The following is an 18,261-nucleotide window of genomic DNA, read 5'->3' as shown; positions in this document are numbered from 1 at the left end:
ATAAAGAAAGACAAAGTAAAAGGATCTGCTAGAGAAATCCAATTTCTGGGAGTGCAATGGCAAGATGATCACCATTACCTTCCACAGGATGTGATAAACAAAGTCTCTACCCTGAGAATTCCCACCAGTAAGAAGGATCTCTTTCTTGGGTGCAGTGGGCTTTTGGAGACTACACATGCCTGCATTCAGTCAGAATGTTAAACCTTTGCAAGAAAAAAATTTTGAGTGGGGACCTGAGCAACAAGTAGCACAGGCTGTACAAAACTTCCAGAGGAGAGAGTAACTCATGCTGAGGCAGCTCCTCCCTATGGTGATCTCTCTGATCAGGAAAAGAACTATGCTTTGTTCACAGATGGTTCCTGTCGTCTTGTTGGGAACAAGCGAATATGGAAGTCAGCAGCCTGGAGTCCAACCAGGAGAGTTACGGAAGCGAGAGATGGAGAAGGAGAATCCAGTCAGTTCGCTGAGGTAAAAGCTGTTCAACTTGCTCTTGATGTGGCTGAACGTGAGAATTGGCCTATCCTTTACCTCTACACCGACTCATGGATGGTAGCCAATGCTCTATGGGGTTGGCTAAAGGACTGGAAGAAGCATGGCTGGCAGAGGAAAGGAAAGCCTATTTGGTGTGCTGATCTATGGCAGGACATTGATGCACAGCTGGAGAGAACTCCAGTGAAGGTGCGGCACGTAGACGCACACATGCCTAAGAGCAGAGCCACTGAGGAACACCAACACAACCAGCAGGCAGACCAAGCTGCTAAGATGTCTCAAGTTGATACCAACTCTGATCTTGACCTTGACTGGAAACACCGAGGTGAGCTGTTCCTAGCTCGGTGGGCCCATGACTCATCTGGACATCAAGGCAGAGATGGAACATACCGATGGGCTCGTGATAGGTCAATTGACTTGTCCATGGATGCTATCACCCAAGTCATCTATGACTGTGACATTTGTGCTGCTATTAAGCAGGCTAAGTGAATCAAGCCCTTATCTTCTGGGCTCCTCAATTCAAGAGAGATGTTGAGGTGCTGGAATGTTCCAGAGAAGGACAGCAAGGCTGGTGAGAGGCTTGGAACAGAGCCCTGTGAGGAGAGGCTGAGGGAGCTGAGGGTGTGCAGCCTGCAGAAGGCTCAGGGCAGACCTCGTTGCGGTCTACAACTACATGAAGGGAGGCTGTAGCCAGGTGGGGTTGGGCTCCGCTGCCAGGCACCCAGCAACAGAACAAGGGGACACAGTCTCAAGTTGTGCCAGGGCAGGCCTAGGCTGGATGTTAGGAAGAAGTTGTTGGCAGAGAGAGCGATTGGCATTGGAATGAGCTGCCCAGGAAGGTGGGAGTCACCATGCCTAGAGGTGTTCAAGAAAAGACTGGATGTGGCACTTAGTGCCCTGGTCTGGGTGACTGGACAGGGCTGAGTACTAGGTTGGACTGTATGAGCTTGGAGGTCTCCTCCAACCTGGTTGTGTGCTAGTTTGAAGCAAGCTAGAATGTTTTGGTAACAGAACTAGATAACAGGCAGTGAAATCAAAACAATTGATGTCAACTTCTCTCACAGTTACGCTGAGAACTCTGGGAAGAAGAAAGACTTTTTCTCCATTTTGTTTCTCACTCTTGCTTTTGCCTTAGACCTGGTCACATCTCATTAACCCTGCTCCTACTAACCTTGCTCCCTAACCTCTTGGCTGCACCTCTTTTCTTCCTGAGAACTGGGGTAAGGTTGAGAGGGCCGGGGGGAGGTGTTGGGGTGGTTTGAGAGCCCCTCCTGGGGACTCAGGTTTCTGGGAGGGGAGTTGTGCTTTTGTATTGTTTATCCTTTGTATATTTCTGTATATAATTGTATATAACTGTATATATTGTAAATAGCTGCTTGTAAATTCTGCTAGCTGTAAATAAATTGCTTCATCTATATTCCCAGGGTCCGTCTGAGTTAGCTGGGGCAAATACAAAAGTGTGGGGGGGCGGGGTAACCCCCAAACCATCACATTTTTCAATTGGCTTTCCCAACGTGGGGCTAGTTATTTGAGTGACTGGAAAATTAGCTCTGGGAATTAAGATGAAGCTAATCAAGCAGCTATTGTACTTGGTGGGGATTGCTGTGTGGCCTGTTTTCTGGTTTTTTGTGTACAACTGGATCAAAGATCAAATTGGTTATTTCTTGCTTCATGTAGTTTTTAAGAAGGCTAAAGTTAAGCTTTCAAACATGTTCTGGAGCTGGGGTGATTTCATTCTTGGTTATGCTGGTTTTAGTGTCACTGAGAATATTACTAGTGATATTACAAGAGTTTTTGTCAATAATGTTACAATCAATCGAGAGTCTGCTTTATCTACTGCTCTCATGAGGGTCATCCAGCCCCAAACTGAAATGCCAAATCCATGCAAGGATTTCTACTCGAAACAGAGCATGGCAGGGATGCTGGGCATTATACTGGCTCTTGTAGTTTTAAATTTCATATTAATTTTGGCATTATGTGTGAAAAATTCAAAACCAGCTTCTGTAAGAGCTAGGAAAAATTCTGTGTCTCAGAAGCAGTCTCTTTCACAGCAAAACAAGGGAACACAGTTATCGGCTTCCCCCATGCCAGCCTCTCCACCCTCCTCTATAGGTTCTGGGAACACAGCCAGTGTTCCTGCCACTAACGTAAACAATGATAAGGATAACCAAAACAAGCCACAGAGTTTAGCAGGAGCCTCAGGAGGACAGGCAGGTACCCAAAATCAGAATGTTCCTAGTAAAAATGAAAACAAGTCAGGGTTGGCAGGCATCCCAGGAGGACAGGCAAATAATAACACTGCTAGTGCTAGTAACGCTAGCCCAGTCAGTCCAAATCCTACTGACACCAGCTCAGCCAATTCAAACCCCCAGCCAGCAGACCAGAACCAAAATCCTCCTGTTAAAAGCAAGGCAGATTTGAACTCACAAGCTCCAAGTCAGACCTCCAATAATTCAAATGCTCCAGGTCAGACCCCTAAGGATTCAAACCCTCCAGCAGACACATCCAAGTCTGTTGCTGCTCAGGCCCTTCTGGCACCTGCTAAGGCAAAAGCTAAGACAAAGAGTGGTTCACAGGAGGATGTAAGACAGGGGACCTCTGGTGATCAGCAGCAAGAGGAGGAAGAGGAGGCAGTTAGTCTACGAGACCTTGTAGATGTGCTGAGACAACAATACTCAAGTGAGAGGAGTGCTGTGAGGTTAGCTGCCAGGAGAGAGGATGGTTCCAATGAGTTTAGGAATGCTATGAGGAAGATTGTGTTAGGCCCGGCACCACCAGAACAACAGGAAGAGGAGGAGGAAGATGACATCCAAGGTTCCAAGGATCCACTCAGAGAGGTCAGGGAAGTTAGGAAGGAATACACAAGGGAATCAGGTGAGCCAATCTTAAGCTGGTTAGTGAGATGCCGTGGCATTGGTGCTAATGCTCTGCAGGTAGGAGACAAGTCTGCCAAGCAGCTGGGACCACTCACTAAGGAGAGTGGAGTGGACAAACACCTAGCAAGTCCTCTTGGTAGGGTTAGCTTGTGGACACGCCTTCTGTTGGCTGTGGCTATGAGATATCCTTCCCGAGATGATTTGCCATGGGCTGCCAAGAAGTGGAACACCGTTGAGCAGGGAATTAAGCTTCTGAAGGAGTTTGCTGTGAAGGAAGTGCTTTATGGAGATCATGGTACTCATGAGCCTGACGATATTCCTTTGGGAACAGGTCTCATGAAGAAGCTTATTAAGCTTGCTCCTTCATCCTATGCTAACATCTTGGCCAGTAAATTCCTAGCAAGGAGTGATAATGGAAGATCTTTCACTGTTGGTGAATTCACTGACCAGCTCAGGCAGATTGAGGACAGCTTGTCACATTCTGGTTTAGTCTCTGCCATACAAACTATGACCACAGAGATTAAGAATACCATGAAAGAACTGAAGGAGGACCTTACAACCTCAATTTCCAATCTGGTAAAGGATACCATTCCTGCATCATCTGAATGGGTGCATGTTTCTGCAGTCAGGAACAGACGCCCACCTCCTGCAAGGCAATTCCAGCCTAGGAGGAGACAAATTCCACCTAGACAGCAGCAATCACGTGCGTCACTGTGGATACTTCTGCGTGACACATACGGTGAGAACATGAACAAATGGGATGGTAAACCTACTTCAGCTCTTTCAAAGAGGGTCAGGGAACTGCAGAGTGGCAGAAACAGAGGCAGCAATGCCAGGAAAGTAGCTGTCACTTCTTCAGCTCCCGAGAGCAACTGCAATTGTTCCAACAGTTGCAGTTCCTCTCACAACAACACTAATCATTGTGTACACCCTACATGCCATGTTCAGCATTAGGGGTGCCCTGCCTCCAGCCAGGAGGAGGAAAGGGATAGTGGAGAGAACCGAATCTATTGGAATGTATTCATTAGGTGGCCTGGCAGTTCAAGAGTTCGGAAATACAGGGCTTTAGTTGACACAGGTGCTCAGTGTACTTTATTGCCATCAAATTGCAAAGGGACAGAGTCCATTTCTATTTTTGGAATCACTGGTGGATCTCAAGAGTTAACTAAGATACAGGCTGAGATCAGTTTAACTGGTAAAGAGTGGAAGACACATACTATGGTAACTGGTCCTGATGCGCCTTGCATTTTGGGAATTGACTTTTTGAGACAAGGTTGTTTCAAAGATCCTAAGGGTCACAAATGGGCTTTTGGTATAGCATCTGTAGAGATTGAGGATGATAAATTGAAATTGTCTATTAGACCTGAACTTTCTGATGAATCTGCAGTTGTGGGACATCATGACATAGAGGACCTGGAAGTGCCAGTTGCAACTCAAACTGTTCATCACAGACAGTACAGAACTAACCGTGACTCTTTGTTGCCCATTCATCAGCTGATTCGTCAATTGGAGAGTCAGGCTGTCATCGAGAAAGCTCATTCACCTTTCAACAGTCCCATCTGGCCTGTGCGTAAACCTACGGGCGACTGGAGACTCACAGTTGACTTTCGTGCCCTCAATGAGGTGACGCCACCCATGAGTGCAGCTGTGCCGGACATGCTGGAACTCCAGTACGAGCTGGAATCGAAGGAGGCTAAATGGTATGCAACCATAGACATTGCTAATGCTTTCTTCTCTATTCCTATAGCAAAGGAGTGCAGGCCTCAGTTTGCATTCACCTGGAGAGGAATCCAGTACCAGTTCAATCGTTTGCCTCAGGGGTGGAAACACAGCTCAACCATCTGTCATTCAGTCATCCACAATGCACTGGAGAAAGGTAAAGCTCCAGAGCACATCCAGTACATCGACGACATCATTGTGTGGGGCCAAACTGCTGAGGAAGTCTTCGAGAAAGGTAACAAAATCATTGACATTCTGCTGCAAGCAGGTTTTGCCATAAAGAGAGACAAGGTCAAAGGACCTGCCAGAGAAATTCAGTTTCTGGGAGTGCGGTGGCAGGATGGTCGCCGTTACATTCCTCAGGATGTGATTAACAAAGTCTCTACCATGGCAGTTCCCACCAGTAAGAAGGACACACTTTCTTTCCTTGGTGTGGTGGGATTTTGGAGACTACACATTCCTGGTTTCAGTCAGATTGTCAAACCTCTGCATGATGTGACTCGTAAGAGAAACAATTTCGAGTGGGGACCTGAACAACAAGCAGCCTTTGATCAAATTAAGCGAGAAGTAGTCCATGCAGTGGGCTTAGGACCTGTGAGATCTGGCCCGGACATTAAAAACATTCTGTACACGGCTGCCAGTGACAATGGTCCAACTTGGAGTCTTTGGCAGAGAGCTCCAAATGAGACACGTGGTCGTCCTCTTGGTTTCTGGGGACGTTGTTACAGAGGTTCAGAGACAAATTACACTGCAACTGAGAAAGAGATTCTAGCAGCCTATGAGGGAGTGAAAGCAGCTTCTGAAGTGATTGGAACTGAGTCACAATTGCTTTTAGCTCCTAGACTGCCAGTTCTTAACTGGATGTTCAAGGGCAAAGGTTCATCACCACATCATGCCACAGATGCAACCTGGTCTAAATGGATGGCTTTGATAACCCAACGAGCACGAATGGGTAATCTTGACCGACCTGGTCTGGTGGAGGTGATCACCAACTGGCCGGAAGGCACAGACTGTTCCAAACCTCCGGAGGAGAAAATAACTCGTGCTGAGGAAGCTCCTCCCTATGGTGATCTCTCTGATCAGGAAAAGAACTATGCTTTGTTCACAGATGGTTCCTGTCGTCTTGTTGGGAACAAGCGAATATGGAAGTCAGCAGTTTGGAGTCCTACCAGGAGAGTTACCGAAACGAAAGATGGCGAAGGAGAATCCAGTCAGTTTGCTGAGGTAAAAGCTGTTCAACTCGCTCTTGATGTGGCTGAACGTGAGAATTGGCCTATCCTTTACCTCTACACCGACTCGTGGATGGTAGCCAATGCTCTATGGGGTTGGCTGAAGGACTGGAAGAAGAATGGTTGGCAGAGGAAAGGAAAGCCTATTTGGTGTGCTGATCTATGGCAGGACATTGATGCACGGCTGGAGAAAATTCCAGTGAAGGTGCGGCACGTAGACGCACACATGCCTAAGAGCAGAGCCACTGAGGAACATCAACACAATCAGAAGGCAGATCAAGCTGCTAAGATTGCTCAAGTTGATACCAACTCTGAACTTGACATTGACCTTGATTGGAAACACCGAGGTGAACTGTTCTTAGCTCGGTGGGCCCATGATTCATCTGGACATCAAGGCAGAGATGGAACATACCGATGGGCTCGTGATAGGTCAATTGACTTGTCCATGGACGCTATCACCCAAGTCATCTATGACTGTGACATTTGTGCTGCTATTAAGCAGGCTAAGCGAATCAAGCCCTTATGGTATGGTGATAGATGGTCAAAGTACAAGTATGGTGAAGCCTGGCAGATTGACTACATCACTTTACCTCGATCTCGTTCTGGCAAGCAGTATGTGCTGACGATGGTAGAAGCCAGCACTGGATGGTTGGAAACCTATCCAGTTCCACATGCTACTGCACGTAACACCATTGTTGGTTTGGAGAGACAAATCTTGTGGAGACATGGAACTCCAGAGAGAATTGAGTCAGACAATGGTACTCATTTCAAGAACAATCTTGTAAAAAACTGGGCCAAAGAGCATGGTATTGAATGGATCTATCATATACCCTACTATGCACCAGCTTCAGGGAAGATTGAGCGCTACAACGGTTTGCTGAAAACCACCCTAAAAGCCATGGGGGGTGGAACTCTGAAAAACTGGGACAAACATTTAGCACAAGCTACCTGGTTGGTAAATAGTAGAGGTTCAGTAAACAGAGCAGGACCTGCACAATCAGATTTGGTCCAAACAGTAGACGGTGATAAAGTTCCTGTTGTACGTGAGAAGAATCTGTTAGGGAAAACTGTTTGGGTATTTTCTCCTTCGGGCGAAGGGAAACCTGTCCGAGGGGTGGTATCTGCTGAAGGTCCTGGTCATACATACTGGGTAATGCAGGAGAATGGTGAAATCCAGTGTATTCCACAGAGAAATCTAACCTTAGCTGAGAGAGTTTAAATCCAAGCTGTTAGGAGTTTTCTGTTCTAGGTAACATCGGCGCCCAACACTGAGAGAATCTACAATAGAATCTACAGTACGTGAGCACGAACCCAACATCACCTGGGAGTCCCTGTTCTGAGCTTTTGAATCACCTACATCTGATTGAAGTGTGAACTGAACTTGTATATATTGTTTTAGTGTAAATATTGGTTTGAATTAGATTGGATAATTCTCAGCGATACTCTGAGCGAAGTAGACAGGGGTGGATTGTGCTAGTTTGAAGCAAGCTAGAATGTTTTGGTAACAGAACTAGATAACAGGCAGTGAAATCAAAACAATTGATGTCAACTTCTCTCACAGTTACGCTGAGAACTCTGGGAAGAAGAAAGACTTTTTCTCCATTTTGTTTCTCACTCTTGCTTTTGCCTTAGACCTGGTCACATCTCATTAACCCTGCTCCTACTAACCTTGCTCCCTAACCTCTTGGCTGCACCTCTTTTCTTCCTGAGAACTGGGGTAAGGTTGAGAGGGCCGGGGGGAGGTGTTGGGGTGGTTTGAGAGCCCCTCCTGGGGACTCAGGTTTCTGGGAGGGGAGTTGTGCTTTTGTATTGTTTATCCTTTGTATATTTCTGTATATAATTGTATATAACTGTATATATTGTAAATAGCTGCTTGTAAATTCTGCTAGCTGTAAATAAATTGCTTCATCTATATTCCCAGGGTCCGTCTGAGTTAGCTGGGGCAAATACAAAAGTGTGGGGGGGCGGGGTAACCCCCAAACCATCACAGGTTGGTTCTATTCTATGGTGTGGTGAGAGATGGTCAAAGTACAAGTATGGTGAAGCCTGGCAAATTGACTACATCACTTTACCTCGATCTCGTTCTGGCAAGCAGTATGTGCTAACGATGGTAGAGGCCAGCACTGAATGGCTGGAAACCTATCCAGTTCCACATGCTACTGCACGTAACACCATTGTTGGCTTGGAGAGACAGATCATGTGGAGACATGGAACTCCAGAGAGAATCGAGTCAGACAATGGCACTCATTTCAAGAACAATCTTGTGAAGAACTGGGCCAAAGAGCATGGCATTGAGTGGATCTATCACATGCCCTACTATGCTCCAGCTGCAGGGAATGCTGAGCACTACAGCGGTTTGCTGAAAACCACTCTAAAAGCCATGGGGGGTGGAACTTTGGGAAACTGGGGCAAGCATTTAGCACAAGCAACCCAGTAGGTAAATAGTCGGGGTTCTCTAAACAGAGCAGGACAGGCTTGGTACAAACAGATTTGGTCCAAACAGTAGGTGGTGATAAAGTTCCTGCTGTAGGTGAAAACAATCTGCTAGGAAAACTGTTTGGGTATTTTCTCCTTCGGGTGAAGGGAAACCTGTCTGAGGGGTGGTGTCTGCTGTAGGGCTTGGTCAGGCCTACTGGATAAAGCAGGAGAATGGTGAAATCCAGTGAGTGCCACAGAAAACTATAACCTTAGCTGAGAGAGTTTAAATTCAGAGCGTATAATACAAGCTGTTTGGAGTTTGTGTTTCAGGTACAACATGGCAGTCAAAGGAAGAGGCTATGAGGAATCTCGGGTACACCAGCACAAACCCTAAGTCATCTGGGACTCCCTGTCTTCATCTCATTTGTGAAGAGAGAAACTGTTTCCTGTTTTCCAAGCTTTTGAATCACCTTCATCTGAGATAGCCAGAAGGAGGAATGAACTGAAAATGTGGACTTTACTATTCACTGTTGTACATACTGTTTTAGATGGGACAGATAATTTCACACAAAACAAGGAACGATAGCCTGGAGAAGAAGAGGCTCAGGGGTGATCTTATTACTGTCCACAACTACCTGAAGGGACGTTGTAGCCAGATGGGGGGTAGCCTCTTCTCCCAGGCAACCAGCAATAGAACAAGGGGACACAGTCTCAAGTTGTGCCAGGGTAGGTATAGGCTAGATGTTAGGAGGAAGTTCTTCAGAGAGAGAGTGATTTCCCATTGGAATGGGCTGCCCAGGGAGGTGGTGGAAGCACCGTCCCTGGGGGTCTTCAAGAAAAGCCTGGATGAGGCACTTAGTGCCATGGTCTAGTTGACTGGATAGGGCTGGGTGAAAGGTTGGACTGGATGATCTTGGAGGTCTCTTCCAACCTGGTTGATTCTATGATATAGAGGAGTGGATTGTACTGGTTGGAGGCTGATTGGAGTATTGTAGTAAGACAAATTAGATCACTGGTTGTAGAAAGAAAGCAATGCTAAAGTCTATATCGTTTGTTGGTTTGCTAAAAGCCAAAAGTATAAACATATAAACTGATACAAAGCCAAAGTATAAGCAATTTGTCCCTCTTACCTCGGAGCGTTTGCTCCCTTCACTTCTCTGATGTAATATTTCTACTAACAGACAAGAAAGCTTTGCTGGTTGGGAAAGAAAGGGAGAGAGAGAAGGTGGTGTTTGCCCCTGCTGGGCTTGTTTCCTTTGTCCAGGAGGGAATTTGGATTTCTGTATAATTTTTACCTCATATATAATTGTAAGTCCTTGTAAATACATTAGAATCATAGAATCAGGATTGGAAGGGACCACAAGGATTATCTAGTTCCAACTCCCCTGCCATGGGCAGGGACACCCTACCCTAGATCAGGCTGGCCAGAGCCCCATCCAGCCTGGACTTAAACTCTCCCAGGGGCCTCAACCACCTCCCTGGGCAACCCATTCCAGGGTCTCACCACTCTCATAGAGAAGAATTTCCTCCTCATGTTGATTGTGTATATATGCTTGCAAATTCATCTTTGCAGTAAACAGAGCTTTATCTTCCAAGTTGTCTGAACTGGTCTGATGAATTTCAATAGTAGGGGAGAAGTTCTTCAGCCCACTACAGAATCCCCAGCTGCTCCTAGGCACGTCCCAAAGCCTTCCTAGCAAGCAAACATCCCCACTGTGTACAAACAGGGCACTTGGCACAGTGCTCCACTTCAGAGTCAAACTTTTCAATGCCTGGTAAATTTTTAGTTGAAAGTGGAAGGAGAGCTCATGCCAGAAGCCTGAGATGCCAACTGGGTGGCAGGAGGTCAAAATATGGCACCAAGAGATTTTATGGACGCGTTTCAAGAGATCCTCCTTAAAAGCACTCTGCTGTCTAGGAAGGCACAGATTTCCACCACGAGGAATGCTCAGCAACAGACTTTGTGACTCTTTCCAGTCAAAGACAATACCTTTAACAGTCCACTTCAGAAGCTGCAGGGTCTTCTGAAGGTGGTGAGAGTTCTGTCCCTGTTTGCTGAAGTTAAGAATAAGAGGATGTGTTAAACACCAGAGGTTTTGTGTAGACTGTCCTCTACAGAAAACAAACTCCACAAAAACCATCCCATAAGTGACAACAAAAGAGTCCCAGCATGCTGGGGCTTGGAAGGGACCTCTAGAGATCATAGAATCATAGAATTGACCTCAAGCTCCAACTCCCCTGCCAATGGCAGAGACACGTCACACTACGTCAGGTTGCTCAGAACCACATCCAGCCTGACCTTAAAGACCTCCAGAGATGAGGCTTCCACCACTTCCCTGAGCAACCTTTTCAAGTGTCTCACCACCCTCATGGTGAAGAACTTCTTCCTAACATTCAATCTGAATCTACTTACTTCTAGTTTTGCTCCATTCGCCTTGGTCCTATCACTACCTGACACCATAAAAAGTCCCTTCCCAGCTTTACTGCAGCCCCCTTCATATACTAGAAGGTCACAATAAAACAAATCCTCTAACACAGGGTCACCCACAGCAGGCTGCACAGGGATGTGTTCAGGTAGGTTTGGAATCTCTCCAGACAGACCTGGAAGTCAGAGCTGGCCAGCTAAAGAAAGCAAAACAGAGGTCCAAACTTTAACCCTTTCTCCACCTGTGCTGCAGGAGAAGGCCAAGTTCGACTGAGACAACTGCTCATATTCTCTACTTAGACAAGTCTGGAAGGTTCAGCCAGTGCCACCACTGACTCTGCAGAGATGCCAAGCACAAAGTCTTTCAATGTGCTGGACTTCACCAGCTGTCAGCACAGCAAAATAAATAAGGAGACAGCAAAGCCCCACTGAAACTGAGCTGTGTGCTCAGCCTGCCTCTGTCTCCACACAAACTTGCCCTCTGCCACCAAAGCACTGCAGCTGCCACCTGAACCCAGACAAGGGTGACAATTCCCATGCCATTAGCACAAAGCTCAGCACTTACACTGGCAAGTGACATGTAATGTCATTGGAGACACACACAGCTAATACACTATTGGACCAGCAGGGGAAAATGGAAGACACTCCAAGACAGGAAACTCTTTGTCAGTCAAGGAAAATAAGGGTGTAGGTTGTGCTGGACCTGGAGAGATGACAGCTATTAAGCATCCTTCCTGAAGCAAGGCTGCTAAAGCTCTTCTCCTCAGATGGATTCACAGACTCTCAGAATGCTTTAAGTTCAAAGAGATCTTAAAGCTCATCCAGCTCCGACCCCCTGCCATGGGCAGAGTCACCTCCCACCAGCACAGCTTGCTCAAGGCCTCATCCAGCCTGTTCCTGAACACCTTCAGGGAAGTGGCAGCCACAGCCTCCCTGGGCAACCTGTGCCAGTGTCTCCCCACCCTCACTCAAAACAATTTCTTCCTCATCTCCACTCTCAGTCTCCCCTTTCCCAGCTCAAAACCATTCTCCCTCATCCTGGCACTCTCACCCCTTGTCCAAAGTCCCTCCCCAGCTCTCCTGCAGCCCCTTCAGGTACTGGATGGCTACTCTGAGGTCTACTTGGAGCATTCCCCAGTCTCAGCAGCCCTAGCCTGTCCCCACAGGGGAGCTTCTCCTGCCCTCTCATCATCTCCACAGCCTCCTCTGGAGCTTCTCCAGCAGCTCCAGGTCCTTCTTGTGCTGGGGGCCCCAGAGCTGTTTGCAGTGCTGCAGGTGGGGTCTGAGCAGAGCAGAGGAGCAGAATCCCCTCCCTGTGCTGCTCCTCTCCCTGCTCTGGCTGCAGCCAGCACACAGTTGGCTCTGGGCTGCCAGCCACCAGTGCTGGCTCCTAGGCAGTTTGTCACCAACTGACACCCCAAGGCCTTTTCCTGGATATAGCAAGGCTGCAGAAGCTCTTATTTTATCACCACACAGCTACTGCCACACATGGTACAAGAGTCAAGAAGGAAACCGGCTCAGCAAGATCTCCTTCCACACTGCTGCAGTTTGAAGGGGCTGCTAGGGAATTACAATCTCATCTTTTACAGTACCACACAGAATGGTAAGGTTGGAAGGGACCTTTGGAGATCATCCAGACTCTGCCAGAATCTACACTGCCAAGGCAGGTTCACCTAGAGAAGGTGAACAGAGATATACATACACATAGCCTTGGAATTTCTCCAGAGATGGAGACTCCACAACCTCCCTATGCAGCCTACTCCAGGGCTCCAGCAGCATTAAATTACTTCTGGTGTTCCAGTTTGTGCCAAATATCCCTAGCCCTGTCACTGGGCACCACTGACCAAAGCTTGGTGCCACCCTTCTGACACCCAACCTTGAAGTATTGATCAGCATTGCTCAGATCCCCTCTAAGGCTCTTAGCCTTTCATCCTCACAGAGCTGCTCCAGGCCTCTCAGCAAGCTTCACTTGCTGTGCCTTCTCCAGCAAATCTCTGTCCTTCTTGGACCAGAGAGCCCAGAACTGGGCAGAGCACTCCAGATGTGGCCTCATCAGGGCAGAGCAGAGAGGGAGGAAAACTTCCCTCAACCTGTTTGCCACACTCATGTTGTTGCTGGTCTTTTTTCCACTCCTTCCTACTTGTCTTTCCAACGTACACAAGTCTATGGAACCTGGCGAGACACCATTAGGGCAGAGTCCTGAAGGAACTGGCCAGTGGAGTCAAAGAGCCACTCTTCAGGATAATTGTGATGTCCTGACAGTCAGGGCCCTGGAGGCTGGGAAGAGGGAAATATCACAGCCACTTTTAACAAGGTCAGAAAGGAGGCCCCTGTGAACTACAAACCTGGCAGCATTACCTCTGTGCCTGAGAAGATCATGGAGCAGATCTGCCCAGAGGCTCTGCTCAGCCCCATGGAGCACAGCCAGCATGGCCTCACCAAGGGCAAGTCCTGCCTGACCACCTGGAGGCTTTCTGCAGGAGAGTGACTGCATCAGAGGACAAGGGAAAGGCAGCAGGTGTCATCTGGCTGGGCTTCTGCAAGGCCTCTAACAGGCCCCACAACAGCCTTCTCTCTAAACCAGAGAGACATGGATCTGGTGGGTGCAGTGTGCAGGGGACAAGGAATTGGTTGGATGATCACAGACAGAGGGTCAACAGATCAGTGTCCAGATGGAGATGGGTGACAGTAGACTGGTCTGTGTTGGGACCTAGTGCTGTTCAATATCTTCAGCAATGACATGAAGAGGGAGACTGAGGCACCCTCAGCAGCTCTGCAGGTGACAGCAGGCTGAGTGGTGTGGTTGGTAAGACTGAAGGATGGGATGGCATCCACAGGGACCTGGACAGGCTGCAGAGCTGGGTTGAGGACAGCCTCAGGAGGTGCAGGACAGCCAAGGGCAAGGTCCTGCACCTAGGTCTGGGCAAGCCTAGGGGATTAGGCTGGGGGTGATGAGATTGAGAGCAGCCCTGCGGAGAAGGCCTTGAGAGTGCTGGTTGGGGAGAATCTGGGCAGGATCCAGCAATGGGCACTGGCAGCCCAGAAGGGCAGTGGCAGCCTGGGCTGCATCCTAAGCAGGGGCAATGGCATGAAACTACAGCAGGACAGATTTAGTTGAGGTATTAGGAAGAAGCTCTTTACTATGAGGGTGGTGGAACACTGGAACCTGTTGTCCAGGGAGGTGGTGGAGGCCCCATCTCTGGAGTCATCCAAGGTCCAGCTTGATGGGGCCATAAGCAGCCTCATCTAGGTGGGCATGTCCCTGCTGAATGCAGGGATGTTGGGAAAGAGGACCTTTAAAGGTAGCCTCCAGCACAGAGCATTCTATGAGTGATCCTACTTCAGCATTCCATGAACTTTGGCCTTTGGAGGTCTGTTTGGCCCTGTCTGTGTGCAAAAAGCCTCCAACACTGGCAGCACACAGCAGCTCAAGACCCTCAGGTTCTAAAACACCCCTCTGAAAAGCCAGGTTTTGGAGGTGATCTCAAGGACCCCATCTCCTGGAAAGCAGACTTCCAGTACCTGAAGAGGCTACAGGGGTGCTGCAGAGGGACTGTTCCCAAAGGCCTGCAGGGACAGGACAAGGGACAAGGGTTTGAAATGAGAGCAGAGCAGATTGAGATTGGATGTGAGGAACAAGTTCTTTGCCATGAAGCTGCTGAAACACTGCAACAGGTTGCCCAGGGAGGTGGTTGAGGACCCAGCTCTGGAGAAATTCCAGGTGAGGCTGGACAGAGCTTTGGGCAACCTGCTCTAGTGGAGGATGTCTCTGATGAGTGCAGAGGGGGTTGAACTGGATGACCCTTGGAGGTCACTTCCAACCCAGACCATTCTATGACTTGTTTCCACACACAGATGAGTCTGTGCAGAACAGCCTGGACTCAGCTCTCTGCAAAGCCTTCAGAAGCCTTCCCACACAACAAGGACTCTGGGATCCACATCGTGAGGGAGGACCTCATGGCACATTTACCTCAATCTGCATTTGCAGCCACAGCCAGGCCTCCTCAATCTGCTCCTGAAAAGGTTATACAGATTTTTAATGACCCAGCAGAGAAAGAGAGTCTGGATTATTTTTGTCTGAGCATTTTTTTCCTTCCCAAGGTGTCCTTCTGCCCCAATTAAAACACCTTTAATTCTGCAGCCATTCGGCAAGGCCAGACTCAAATTGCTGTTAAACCTGAGCAAGTCTTAGGCCACCCATATTAAGTACCTCAGTTAAGCAGTGCAGCAACCCGATGAGAGGGAGAATGCTTAAATCACCCCCAGCACAGGAAGCCATGGAGCTCATGGAGAGGCTCCAGAGGAGGCCAACAAGATGATCAGAGGTCAGGAGAACCACCCATGTGGGGACAGGCTGGGAGAGTTGGGGCTGCTCAGCCTGGAGAAGGCTCCAGGGAGACCTTAGAGCAGCCTTCCAGCACTTGAAGAGGCTCCAGGAGAGCTGAGGTGGGACTCTGGACAAGGGCTGGAAGTGCCAGGATGAGGGACAAAGGCTTTGAGCTGGGAGAGGGGAGAGTGAGAGCGGAGATGAGGAAGAAATTGTTGAGAGTGAGGGTGGGGAGACACTGGCACAGGTTGCCCAGGCAGGCTGTGGCTGTCCCCTCCCTGGAAGTGTTGAAGGCCAGGCTGGATGAGGCCCTGAGCAAGCTGTGCTGGTGGGAGGTGTCCCTGCCCATGGCAGGGGGTTGGAGCTGGATGGGCTTTGAGATCCCTTCCAACCTAAACCGTTCTATGATTCTATGAACCACAGCAGCTGTGCTCTTCCAGCACACACTCAGCTCAAGAGAGCTCAATAACTTACTAAAAGCAGCACCTGGCCAAGCTTGATTGAGTGGTGGGAGAAGCAAAAACCCACATGGAGAACAAGCAGTCAGAAGGTGCTATTAAGAAGCCACTGTCTTAAGGACATTGTTAACTCTGAATGTTCAAATATTCCTCAGGAATACCTCCAAGCCTTGCAAATCTTCCAGGTACTTGGTGAAATTGAGAGCTGTTGCAGGTTTTCATTAGCAGCTCATGGGACATGTGAAGACATGCTGGCTCTGAGTTTGACAGCGAACGACTCGCAGCAGCCTGAGAAATTATTTGGAAATCAGAGTTTGTTGCACAGATCCCAGTTGCAAGGCACCCCAGCTGAATTAATGCTGCTCCACAGGCCCAAACGTAGCAAACCAAGGCAATCTGTCTGGATCTAAAGGTCTTTGGGCATCGTGACTGCAAAAGTAGCCTTTCTCTTTTCTCTGCCAACAACCACGCCTGATGGCATTCCCTTTCCAAGCTCTAAACACCTGCACAAAGCTGAAGCAATTCCAATGCCCACCAATACACTGCACAAACCAAAACAGCAGGTAGTGACATGACAAGGGTTGATGGCTTCAAACTGGAAGAAGCTTGACCGAGGTTAGACATGAAGTAGAAATTCTTCCCCATGGGGACAGTGAGGCACTGTAACAGGCTGTCTAGAGGAGTTGTGATGGAGCCATGCCTGAAACTGTTCAAAGTCAGATTGGATGGGGCCTTCAGCAGCCTGGTGCACTAGTAGATGTCTCTGCTCGTGGCAGGGGAGGTTGGAGCTAGATGAGCTTTAGGGTCCTTTCCAATCCAAGCCATTCTCAGATTCTCTCATGACTCCAATGCAACATCTCTTCAAACAAAGGCAGCCAAGCCCAAATCCTCCAAGCTCAAGAGCACAGCTTCTGCTGACTCCGTCTGGCATTCTGTGATCATTCCCCTTCACAAACAGGCACGAAAGCCACCAAGAATCAGTTCCAACCACGTGGAGCCAAAGTGGCAGGACAGAGTCTGAAGGAATCCCTCCCAAATCTGCTACTGCAGCAGGACACACCAATGCCATCACCAGCCAAAGGGACACAAGGGTCTTCTGTGACATCCCCTGTGAAGCTCTGCTAAGAGAGGCTGCCAGCATCATCAGGCAGCTTGATCAGCACCATGGCAATATGGCAGAGCTCCTCTGTTTTTAAGCAGAGCTCCTCTTTTCTCTCTTTACACCCTTGCTTCGTGCATTTACAGCGCCTGGAGGCTCAGAGGCCTTCTTTAATGAGGTTTTCACACAGGCAGAATAAATTAGAAACCTTGATCAAAACAGGGCCTCCAGCAGGAACAGAGGGAAAAAAAACAGATCCATGCTTCACGCACCCAAAGAAAGAGCCAAGTAACGCAGCCCAACAATCAGCAAGCCAACAGGGAGCACACCAGCCTGCCAGGTCACCAATGGTGCCAGTGCTAGGGAGGCCTCTCCTCCTCCTGCCTTCCAGCCTCTTGCTCCCTGAGACCTGCAAGTTGCTGTCAGCCAGCAAAATTCAGAGCCAGGGAAGCAGTGCAGCCCAAATGCCCCCCCAAAGTCATCAGGATGCTCCCTGTTTCCATGGCTTCTTTTGGAGCAGGAAGCAGCTTGCCTCAGCACAGCTACAAGCTAAGGGGACCAGAGCCCCAGGCTGAGAGCACTGGGCTCACCCCCACATCCTACCTGTGCTTAAGGGACCATATGCCCCCTAGACTCTCTGAGGCAGAGGGGACCAGGCCCTCCCAGAGCAGGGCAACAGATCTTAGCAGGGAGCACCTCAAGCTAAGTGGAACAGATCCTAGGGCTAGGGAGTCTGCACTCCCCAGCTCAGGGCACCAGTGCCCATCAGCATCCCGAGGCTCAGGGGTCTGCACTCCCCAGCTCAGGGCACCAGTGCCCATCAGCATCCCAGGGCTGAGGGGACTGCACTCCCCAGCTCAAGGTACCAGTGCCCATCAGCATCCCAAGGCTGAGGGGTCTGCACTCCCCAGCTCAGGGTACCAGTGCCCATCAGCATCCCAGGGCTGAGGGGACTGCACTCCCCAGCTCAGGGTACCAGTGCCCATCAGCATCCCAGGGCTGAGGGGACTGCACTCTCCAGCTCAGGGTACCAGTGCCCATCAGCATCCCAGGGCTGAGGGGTCTGCACTCTCCAGCTCAAGGTACCAGTGCCCATCAGCATCCCAGGGCTGAGGGGACTGCACTCCCCAGCTCAGGGTACCAGTGCCCATCAGCATCCCAGGGCTGAGGGGTCTGCACTCCCCAGCTCAGGGTACCAGTGCCACCAGGGTCTCCGGGCTG

At 49.1% G+C, this 18,261-nt stretch overlaps 1 protein-coding gene across 3 annotated transcripts in view; it reads right to left on the bottom strand.

Annotated features, from left to right (window-relative positions):
* Positions 1-18,261, bottom strand: part of SGMS1 (sphingomyelin synthase 1) — a 134,552-nt gene that overhangs the window by 115,648 nt on the left and 643 nt on the right. The gene's annotated exons all lie outside the window — the stretch shown is intronic.

This window comes from Pogoniulus pusillus, chromosome 6, assembly GCF_015220805.1.
Source record: "Pogoniulus pusillus isolate bPogPus1 chromosome 6, bPogPus1.pri, whole genome shotgun sequence".
NCBI lineage: Eukaryota > Metazoa > Chordata > Aves > Piciformes > Lybiidae > Pogoniulus > Pogoniulus pusillus.
This window is presented reverse-complemented; position numbering and strand designations above follow the sequence as displayed.